Genomic DNA, 10,944 nt, shown 5'->3' with positions numbered 1-10,944 from the left:
TAAAGTGTTCACCTTACAAGCATGAGACCCTGAGTTTGCTCTCCAGAACCCACATAAAAAGCTGGGTATGGTATCACAAGGCTTGTAAACCCAGTAATGGAGAGGTAGAGACACTGGGGTTCAGTGACCAGTTAGCCTAGCCTAAGGCAAGCCCCAGGTCCCAGTGAGAGACTCAGTCTTACAAAGCAAATTTGATGTTTCCTGAGGAAGGACACCATGGTTAACCTCCAGCCTGGCCTTTACACACACACACACACAGAGAGAGAGACAGAGACAGAGAGAGAATTAGTGTAGAAAAGGGAACAGTGTTAGAAATCCAGGGAAACGGGGCTACAACCAATTTCCGTCCGTAATGAATGAGTTCCATTAACTTGGACAGCCCATCCTAGTGATTCTACCCTCATTCATGAATGACATCAGACCCACCTTCCTCTGGAAGTCGGTATGGGATGAAAGAGGCCTGGTTAGCTCAGAGTCTGAATCATCATGTCATTATCCCGATTAAGAGCTTTAAGGTCCCACCTTCTCTCTAAGTGTTTCACCAACTTTGTTATCATGTGGCTGCTCGTCCTCCAACCCATCCTGACATCTCCATCCCCGGAAGCTTGACTGTGTGAAGCAACAGTGTGGGCTCATTATCCCTAAATGCCCTACGGAAGACATACCTTTGCCCCAGACTCCGTGTGTAGTGAGGACTGTTTAACGAGGTGGCTGCCGGAGGAGACTGTGGGGGCTAACACAAGGCAGGTTACATGCGCAGACGGAATACAGTCTTACAGCTTCGGTACAAGTCATTTTCTCCATACATAGGAAAGGCAAAGGCAATGAGCCTCCTGCAAGGACACACTGGCAATGAGCCTCCTGCAAGGACACACTGTACATGGGGCTGTTCAGTGGCTTTGGCTCAGTGGGTCAAATTTAACCTGTTCATTTGGTAAATGAGGAAAGATTCAGAGACATGGAATAAGACACCCAGGACCACAGATTCTCTTGTTAGGAAGCCATACAGTTATCCTTGCCCCACAGTTAACAGTTAATGAGTATGTGACATGCTGAGGGTGGGGATTTAAAAATGTGTGTTACGATGATCAAATATGTCCACAGGTTCTTTAACATTTCTATCCCTGTGATGGCTAAGCTTGCCTGTCAACCTGATTGGCTCTAGATTCAACTAAGGGACCCACACAGGTGGGTCTGTTTCCAGGAAGGATGAACTGAGCAGGGAAATCTTCCTACAGAGTGGGCAGTTCATTGCAGTGACCACGAAGGTAGACAAGTAGTCCAGGAAGAATATATATTCACCCTGTAGGTTCTATTCCTCCAGTGAACCCTAATACAGCCCCCCAAAACGTGGAGCGGAGCCAAGCATGGCAGTACATATCTATAATGCTGTCTTTGGGGGAAGCTGAGGCAGGAGACTCTTGAGTTTGAGGCTAGCCTGAGCTACATAGTGAGCCCCCTTATCCCAACCAATAAATAAAATAACAAAGCCCAAAGAGCAAAAGGTAATTCCCCTTTCCTTCGATGTGATCGATCTTTAGATACCTGCCTCAAGTAAAAGGCATGTGAGGAAATGGTCCTGAAACTCCTGAATGGGGATCATAAAAAGATTCCTAGTCCCTCTTTTGGTCTAGCTGAGATATATATATTATATACAGATGAAGAATGGTCAAAGTTTCTTGGTGGATAGCTGTCTGCAGAGGATGGCGGTCGCTTGTGATCCATCATGACTAACTTGCCAAAGGCAGCTCTAGTCTGATTCTCAGCCCCCATCATGGCTTCAGAGAACACTAGTCCCAGGCACACCTGACTCACACGAGAGCACGTGGGCCAGAGCTGTCTGCTCAGCTACTGACAGCTTACTGACTCACATGCCTTGTGAGGGGTGGCAGGCATTCATTGTCTGAAGTACCTAAGGTTTGGGAATGATTGTGATAGACACACACACACACACATACACACACACAACACACACACACACACACCAAGTTAATATCTGATTAAATCAGACTTTGTGAAAGTAATAAAATTTTTATTCAGCCAAGTATAGTGGCTCAAACCTGGCTGAACCAGGAGGGTTGCCATGAGTTCAAGGCCAGCTTAGACTACCTAGTGAATTCTAGACTCCTGGTCTACCATGTGATTCTCTCAAAACAACAAAATGTAGCCCCGTAAAAACCAAGGCTGTCAAGATGGCTCGGCAGATAAAGATACTTGCTATCAAGCCTTAAGAACTGAGTTCCATCCCCAGGAATCCACGCGGTAGAAGGAGAGAACGAATTCCCTCAAGGCGGTCTCTGACCTCCACTCACACATCGATGGTGGTCCATGTGCCTCCTTTAACCCCCATCAATAATTTAAAGTATTGTAAGTAAATAAATGATTGTCTAGAATTGAATCTAGAACTACTCAACCCTTAGCCTAGTTTATTTTTTTAAAATTTATTTTAATTTTAATGATGTGTATGTCTGTTTGTGAGTATTTACTTGTGTTTGTCAGTTCCGTGGAGGTCCAAGGCATCAGAGCCCCCTGGACCTAGAGTTAAAGGTTGTGAACTACCCAGTGTGCGTGCTGGAGACAGAACTCAGGTCCTCTGCTAGAGCGATATGTGCTCTTAATCATTGAGCCAGGCCAGCCTAGGCCTTAATGGCCCTGCAGTAGTGTGTCTCCTGGTGAAGTCTCTCAACCAATACTGGGTAATTTTATACAAGGAACAAAAGCCCTGGGCTCCTTAACCCAAGACACAAAAGCTCAAAGTCAGCTAAGGCCAGACAGATGACATGAGTGACAGAAGCCGAGCTGAGAAGTCGCCTCCACTCTTGCTCCAAGCCCAACAAGTGTGATGATAAATATGTGACCTTCACCTCAGGATCAAGGAGACAAAAGGACAGATGGAGACCCTGGGAACAGGGCACACCGGACCCATCTAAAGGGGCAGAGGCACCCTCTTTCAGCTGGGATCTGAGGATGCGTCCGCTGCAGGGCTCGCGCCTGACGTCTGTTCTGATGGGACTGCTCCAGGGAGACTGTGCCACGGAATTTCAACCTTTGCTGTTAGATCTAATTCTCCCAGGAGCTGGAGAGCTGAACTTTTTTATATGAAATCCTTGACATTAAGGCTTGAGCAACATATATCTATAGATAGGTAGATAGATAGATAGATAGATAGATAGATAGATAGATAGATAGACAGACAGACAGACAGAGAGACAGACACAGTGTGTGGTAGGGTGAGTTACCTTTCTGTGTAACCCTGTTGTCCTAAAATTCACTTTGTAGACCAGGCTGGCCTTGAATTCTTAAGACCTACCTGAGATTAAAGGTGTGTGCCACTGTGCCTGGCTTTTGTTTGTTTGTTTGTATTTTAAATAAGTATAGAGGCTAAACCTGAGCTAGAGTAGTAATTACAATCTCTGTTCTGAACTGGGGAAAGAGACCTTGGCCACTCACTGTTTTTCGTTTTCTGCTTTGTGTTTGTTTGCTTGTTTTGCTCCGTTATCTGAACGAGGACAAAACAAACAGGAAAGGAAAAGAGAAAGGATGGGAGAGGAGGAGGAAAGGAAGGTGTCTTGACCACTGGAGTCTCCAACAGTCCCCAAGGTTTTAGACAGACAGATGGTTTTTAAGAGGAGGAGCAAATGGGGGGCCCTCAGCGACTAATTTTCCAAGGTTCAGAGCCACTAACTGGGAGCCCTTCAACCTGCCAATTCTGCCAGGGGCACCCCTGCTAATCAACTTTTTATTTTATTTTTTCTAATCACCTTGGAGGCCCACTCCATCTTTGTTCGGCTGTAATCTTCCTTAATTAGATAATTGAAATAATCATCCAATTAAGTTGGTTCCCCTCACCCTCCTCACCAAGTTCTTGCTGGATCCAGCTGGCTCCCTCATTTCGGCTGACGCGTTCCTTGCCTCACGCGGGGGCCCGAAACGGGTCTCAAGCTGTTCGTTTTCTTCCTTTGCAGTTTGCCGTTTCAGTTCAGAGGCGCGACAACTAAATTTCAGTTCTGGTCATGTCAAAACAGACTCCATGGGCGACTAAAAGCCGGAGCTGGAGCTGTCAGAGTCACGGCGCTGCTGGGCAGTTAACAGTGGCAGGGATTGCGCTGCTGGGCAGTTAACAGTGGCAGGGATTCCGATACCCGGCCTGGTATTTACGAACTGGCTGATCCCGCTTGTGCCATTAGGTCTGTCAGCAAGCATCTGGACTTGGGGGCATGGGGAGGGGCTACAGTTTCCTCATCTGTGAAATGGGGATCCAACCAGGACCTGCCGCCTCCAGACTGCTGAGATAATGTAAGTAAGGCTGACTTCTGCTTGCGTGAGCTAACCTAGTACCAAAACAAGTTGGAAGGAGAACAAAAGGGAGGCGGAAAGGAAGGAAGAGAAGGATCAAGGGAGGGAGGGAAAGACGGAGGGAGTACCAACCTTGAATTCTGATCTTCTAGCCTCCCCTTCTAAGCGCTGTGATTACAGGGGTGCAGCACCACACCCAGTTCAATCCAGTTCACACGGTGCTGTCTGTGCAGAGCAAGCGCTCAACAAACTGAGCGCTTCTACCCACTTCCCCATCCCCCTAGTCCCTTCCCGTGCCCCCCCCCCGTGTCACCCCCTCCGCTCCCCAGCACTAGATTTTTCTCTCCCTGATACAGATCTGACTACATAGTCCAGGTTGGCTTGGAACTTGCAATCCTCCTACCTCGGTTTCCTGAACTTTGGGATCACAGATGTGTGCCACCATGCCTGGCTCAAGGTGACATATTTATTTGTTGTGCTACTGCAGAAAAGGAAGAGAAATCACAGAGATAGGCAAATTGAGAGTGGTTCTGGACATCCTTCGGAAGGTCAGAATGTGGCGGGGGCTCTCTCTGCTTCTTTAGAGACTGGATCCTGGTTTACTCTAAACCCATGTAAGACGAAACCCACACAAGAGACTTAAAGGTAACTAGCTTTCCTTCAGATAGATTCTTACAATGAAATTTTAAGTCAGTATTGATTTTAAGTTGGCCAGAGTGCAAGATCCATGGGCTGAGGGCTGAGCGGGCCACAGTGTCTGGGGACTCGCTGAGAAATACGAGGTAGCAGGCGCGGAGCTGTTTCTGAAGGCAACTCCGAGCCAATTTCAAGTGATGCACTGAAACATTTGAGTCAATCATGGTGGTGTAAACCCATAATCCTGGCACCTGAGAGCTGGAAGCCAGGGGATCAAGAATTCAGAGTCGCCCTTGGCTACACAGCCAGGTGGAGGCCAGTCTGGACTGTAAGAGACCCTGTTTCCGATAAACAAACCATTGTAAATGAGGGTGTAAGTAAGCTACAAAACACATGTCACCTATGGAGAGACATTAGCAAAGGCTTCATCCCCAGGACTGCAGAGTAAAATGACGAGCTGTTGTGTCTCAGAAACTTGGACCTCCATGAGTACAACTTCTAACTGTTGGAAGGCTGAAGTTGGCCTTTCACCTGGCCCAGCCTTGGCTGTCCTTCATTCTCTCTGTCAGTGACCCAGCTCCCAGCAGCTCAGCTCCGCTCTCCTTCAGTCCTTCGGAAGTGGGTGTCAGACTAGGGGAGCGAGCAACTCCGGGAGAAGTCTGGTGTTTCTGATGGTTAAAAACTATACCAGCTGTGAATAACTTTTAAAATGAAAGGAAAATAGATAAATAAAGCAACCACGAAAGAAAAAAAGGAAGAGAAGAAGGGAGGAAAGAAGGAAGGTAGGGAAAAAAATGAATTTTCTAAGTTTTTTAATGGCGGTTTTCTTTCTTTTCCAGAACGTGCTTTTAAATGTAATCTTACAGTCCTACGTAAAATGGGGCTAGTGTCATGGCTCAGTGGTAAAAAACATTTGTCGGTTTTAGGGAAGACTAGGGTTTGGTTCCCAACACCCACGCGCTAGCTCACAACCATCTGTAACTCCACTTCAAGGGGATCAGACACTGTCTTCTGACCTTCTTGGGCATCTGGCATGCATGGGGTACACACACATGCATGCACACAAGCAAAACACTCATACTGGTTAAATAAAATAAATATGTCTTTAAAGGAAGAGGTGAGGAGAAGGCTCAGTGGGTGAAGGGTTTGCTGTGCCGTCACGAAGGTCTAAGTTCAGAATCTAAGCACGCACGTAAAGCCTGTGACCCTGGTGACAGAGAGGCAGAGACCAGTGGATCCTGGAGCTTGTTAACCAGCCTGTCTAACCAAAATGGAAAGCTCCAGGTTCGGTGAGAGACCCTGCCTCAAAATAAAAACAAACAAATGAAAACCCCACCAAGGTGGAGAACTGAAGAGAGGGCTACTCGGTGAAGGGACTCTTAATGAACGGCTTCTTAATGAAGATACCTGGGCTCAGTCAGGAGGCTCCCAACTGCCTACAACTCCAGTTTCAGAGGATCAGGCGTGGGCACTTGCACACACAGGGGACATATAAATTCATGCAGGCATACACAAATACACATTAATCTAAAAGTTAACAAATCTAGCCAAGTGGTGGTGTCATACACCTTATATCCCAGCACTCAGGAGGCAGAGGCAGAGGCAGGTGGATCTCTGTGAGTTTGAAGCCTGCCTGGTCTACAGAGCAAGTTTCAGGATAGCTAAAGTTACACAGAGAAACCCTGTCTTGAAAACAAAAGCAAACTTAACAAATCTATTTTTAAAAATAAGATCAAGAGTAATAACAGAGGATAGCCTGACGTCAGTCTCTAGTCTCTGAAAGTGCTTCCCTGGGTGAGCATACTCACCACCACCACCACACACACACACACACACACACACACACACACACATAGACATCTACAGAAAAACACACACGTATATAACACACATGCACACACATGCACGCATATGTGCGCATGATCATAGTCATGCATGTATGAGGAAACAGTTTCTTGATACATTTCTGAGATTCAGCCCCACACACTTCTTCAAATATATAGCATGGTTTGATACTCTCCCTATCAGAGTGGTTGAACTCTAGCTGGAGTCTAGAGAGAACACAGAGAACATTCCAGACAAACTGGTTTCCTGAAGATGACATAATCCCTAGTTTTGCCTCTGGGCCTAGGATACTCAAGTGAGGAGCCAGGATCCACTGTGCTTCCTAGGGATTCCCGCCTCTTGGAGTCCATGTGTGCACACGTGCGTCTGATTATTGAAATCAGTAGGGGACTACAGGATGGTGGAGTGTGACCTCAAACTTAGGTCATCAACATTACCTTTAGCTTCATGCTACATTCTCTTGAATCACTCATCTACCATGCAACAGCAAGTTTAGCTATAGCAGAAACAGCCCCCCACTCTGGCCTTCAGACCAGCACAACTCAACCCATGACCTGAGCACAAACTCCTGAGATGCCCAGAGCCACAACCTAACCGCCAATCACAGGCTCCTGACCTCGCACAAACACACAGAGACAGGTTACAGTTTTGTTTGAAATGGCTGAGTACTGAAGCGATTTGTTAGACTGCAACAGGTAATTAATACACAGGCCCTCCCGTCTGCAAGGCTGACTCTTTAACTCTGGAATTCACGAGTCCTCCAGGCTCAAAGCAGTTCCACCTTCTCCGGGACTCCCCAGCTCACAGGGATCGCTTTTCCCTCAGGGGCATTCCTCTGTGTCCCCGTCATTGCTGTGGACCAGAGGTAGGACAAACAGCTCAGCAAGGACAGCATATCTGTGTGTGTGCTCTGGATAACCAGGCTGAGAATCAAACAAGTCCAGGACAGTTCTAGAGCAAATGACAGTGGTACCAGAACTGCTGGGGTCTGAGCCTGGGCTCCGGCAGCTCTAGTAAGCTAGGCTAGGCCACCCAGCCTCAATTAAATAAAGTTATAATGAAAAGCAGTTATGCCACTGTTGGGAAGAAAGACAAATGGAGCAGTGTGATGACAGACGTACCTGCCCCCACCATTAGGGTCTTCACAGAACACAGCCTAACTAGAAGGCAGGAGTTACATATAGCTAAACCGTCTTGATCAGGGTGTGGTCCTGCCCATCAGTCACCATTGTCACCATTTGAAGCCTGTGCTTCACAGAAGGTAGTCTGAGAAGTTGTCGGAACTGTACGAAATCTCTTTCCAGAGATTGACACTAGTGTTTCCCTTTTTCCCAGCACAATATTCCTGAGGAAATGCCAGTATGCTGAGGTGTATGGCTTCAGGAGGCTGAAAGCCAACGGGAAGGGTACTCCCTGGGAGTGTTTTCCTTCCTGCCAGGATGGTTATAGTAATACACAGTTACCTGCCTGTAATCGCCCAGTGGGTCAGTTAGTCTAGGGTTGTAATCCACCTGGCAGGTCAGTTATTCCAGGTTCCCGAAGAGGCGCTATCTGAAAAGACGTGGGCAGGAGAGAGTAACAAGGCCAAACAAGATCTGTTGTCAAAGCCTCTGTTTATTAGCGTAATGGCAACAGCTTATATAGCCCTTAGATGAGGAATTTGGCTTGGGATGGGGGTAGGGGGCAGGGGCATGGGATCTTGCCGGGGGGCAGCAATGGTCACGAGTGGACACTTAGTCACGAGTCGACACACCTAGTTCTCTATGCAAGCGGAATTGTTCCTTTTGTGATTCCAACCACAAACTCTAGATAGTTGGAATGTGGGGCAGGTTCCGCTAACAGTTAGCTCTCAAGATAGTTGGGTGTGGAGTGGGCTCCGCCAACAGTTCTCAATACAGTTGGGGTGTGGGGCTCTCTGCAAACATCCCCAGGACAATGGTCCCTGCAATACTTTTTGGGGGAAATGGCTCCTGACACCTGCCTCGGAGGGGTGCTGCTACCTCCCCAGGGAGTCTGCAAGAGGGAAGAGACGCAAGCATTATTTACCTGGTGCTGGGATGTACAAAGAAATAAAACTGGGTCTTCAGAGGTGCCTGGTTCTGAGCGGTGGCGGCGTTTCCCAGTTCTCTGACGTGTATGCCTCCTGTGCGTGGTCTGGCCTTTGGCAGTGTTCCTCTGCGAGAGATCTGACTGACTGCAATTGGAAAGAAGACGGCCCTCCTGGACAGAGACCTCCCTCCTGCTTTGGGTGGGGTGGCTGAGTGAACGTGGAACATCTGGACTGACTGCAACATACAAAAGAAGAAGAAGAATCATGAAAGAAGACATCCCTGCTGGACAGGATCTGATCTGAGATGAGAATAAATTCATCGAATGGCTGCCAACAGCATTTCATTGAGAAGAGATTCCACATTTTATTCTGTACAGTTAGTTAGTTAGTTAGATAGATTAAGAGGGGCCTGTGAACTGGGGTGGGGTGTGGCTTCTCAGGTCAGTTCAGGTCAGGGAGGGGCTGAGGAGTGTACCTTGACAACAGGCGCTAGTCAGGTGTTAATTGTCAAGGCCTGAGAGTTTCTCAAAGGGAATCAATGGAGACCCTTGCTTATCTAAAAAAAATGCCTGACCTTGGGAAAAGGATTTGTGGAAAGCAGGCACTTGAAACTGTGGTTTCACACCTCACCAGAAAGCTCCCCCTAGGAAGGGAAAGTCATCCTGATATCTTACTCTTTTCCCAAGGATACCCTACCGTTCTGATCATTCTGTACTGAATTAAGTCTTCCACTGTAAATAAATAAATAAATAGAGTAAGTAAGTAATAAAAATAAATAAATAAATAAAACTTTTCTTTTCTCATCCTGGATCTTGCTCCAAGCATGCCTCTGCCTAGCTGGGAGTAGAGAGAGTAATATATTTCCTTGCTAGCCAAATCTCGGACATCCCCAATGTGGCTCTGTCACTGTGCAATAGAAGAGAGAAACACAGAGTTCTGGGCCCCACATCCCTGTCCTAGCTCCCCACCCTATACATACACACCTCTCCACCCCCCATGGGGCTTGTGGGGATGATGCTCATATAGGGGGAGACTAGGAAGAAGAAGAATCAGGACCCTTCAGGTGCCCTCTAACAATGCTGTGTGAGTGTCTTCCTACACTGTGGACCCCTCAGGGACACTTGGCTAGCATTACTTTATGCAGCTATGTTGGGGGATGGGAACCATCTGTAACAGGTGTAGTACTGTGTGCTACACGCAGGCTTCCAATTCAAGGCTGATCTCTAGCCAATCCTTTGCCAGCCAAGCTGTGAGCCCCTGGGACTGAGTGCCTGAGTCAGAGGAGTGAGCCTGCTAAGTTGCATCTGTGGGGCTGGTGCAAGCCCTGGCCAGCACCCAGATCCCACCTTCTTTGCCCCTAGCCTTACATTCCTTGCCTGTGGCAGCCTGCTGGTTCTCATCACAGGCCAGAGCTCTTTGGCACCTGCCTGGCCCCACCTCCCAGGCCCAGAAATTCTGGATACCTTATGTGTCTGGCACCACATATGTGGTGCCAGGTAGCACCAGAGATCTTCTCAGACTTCTCTACGCACAGCTCCCAACCGCCCCTCCCACCTGTGCACCAATGCACAGGGTCCAGAGAGTCTGGGTGCCAAAGTCAGACCCAGATCTCCCAGGGACCATCAGCTTCCTCACACTTGCCTGGGGATAGGATCCACTCCTCCCCACCCCATCCTTCTTCCAACGTTTTTTTCTGGATGATTCCAGATCTCTTTTCTCTAGAATTTGAATTTGGCCTGGGGATTTTTCCCCCCCTTGGGTCCCTCCCAGCACAGGGTGAGCCAGTTTAGAGGACCTCTGACATCAACATGCATATGTGAAGATGAGCACACCCTGCATACACACGTGTGCATACTCATATATTGTAGTATTGTGTGTGTGCGCGCACACACACACACACACACACACACACACACACACACACGGCAAAACCCAATGACAAAAAGCTGGCCCCTTTCACCCCTCATGCGTGGGGTAGCACCTACAGGAAGCAACATCTGTGCGGTGGCTGCCAGGCCTGGAGAGATGTGAAACCCCAGAGAGGACAGTGCCTGAAGACTAATGGGGTCCAAGGCTTCCAGAAGCCACCAGGCAGCTGGGAGGTCAGAGGGAATGTG

The sequence above is a fragment of the Microtus ochrogaster genome, unplaced genomic scaffold, assembly GCF_000317375.1.
Source record: "Microtus ochrogaster isolate Prairie Vole_2 unplaced genomic scaffold, MicOch1.0 UNK1, whole genome shotgun sequence".
Classification (NCBI taxonomy): Eukaryota; Metazoa; Chordata; class Mammalia; order Rodentia; family Cricetidae; genus Microtus; species Microtus ochrogaster.
Note: the sequence above shows the minus strand (reverse complement) of the source record.